We start from the raw sequence: 613 nt of genomic DNA on the forward strand, positions 1-613 counted from the left end.
TCTAATATCACCACTCAGTCCAGAGTCTTGATGAATTTGCCTTTGAGGAAAACCACAGCAGGATTGGCTGGAAATAGAGTTCTATCAGTTCCCCTAGCCCCAAAAGAAACCCTTTGGGGCATTATTTCAATTGCATGTGTCATCGTCAGGTCCTGTCTAATATCACTGCTCTATAGAAACAGCATAGAGCACCTGTGGAAGTCTTGCATTCTGTCTGTTCACCTCATTTAGCTCCTGGCTAGTCCAAAGGCGATGTCCATAGGCTTTTGAGAATGGACTGCTTCTGAAGGAACAAAAGTTACATATGTGACAATTTACTGTAGTGTACTTATTTATATGGGTAAAGCATTGTCCCTGACTCATAGTAAATGCTCCATAACTATTTATTAAAAACCTAAAAGCACAAATGTAGGATAAATATGAGCAGAAAGGCCCACCATTTTGGACGGACAGAGCCTTTCCCCCATGCTATCACTCATTATCCTCTCTAGTCTTTTGTTCTTCCTCTCAGTCTTCCTTCTCCCCTCCCTCCCTCTTGATCTCAGCCTTCAGAGTAGCTAGGATGGTCATTGCACCTAGCTCAGGCAAAAGGCATTCTTACACATTATTTGGG

The sequence above is a fragment of the Dipodomys merriami genome, unplaced genomic scaffold (genome assembly GCF_024711535.1).
Source record: "Dipodomys merriami isolate MVZ:Mamm:240054 unplaced genomic scaffold, mDipMer1.0.p SCAF_1, whole genome shotgun sequence".
Taxonomy (NCBI): domain Eukaryota; kingdom Metazoa; phylum Chordata; class Mammalia; order Rodentia; family Heteromyidae; genus Dipodomys; species Dipodomys merriami.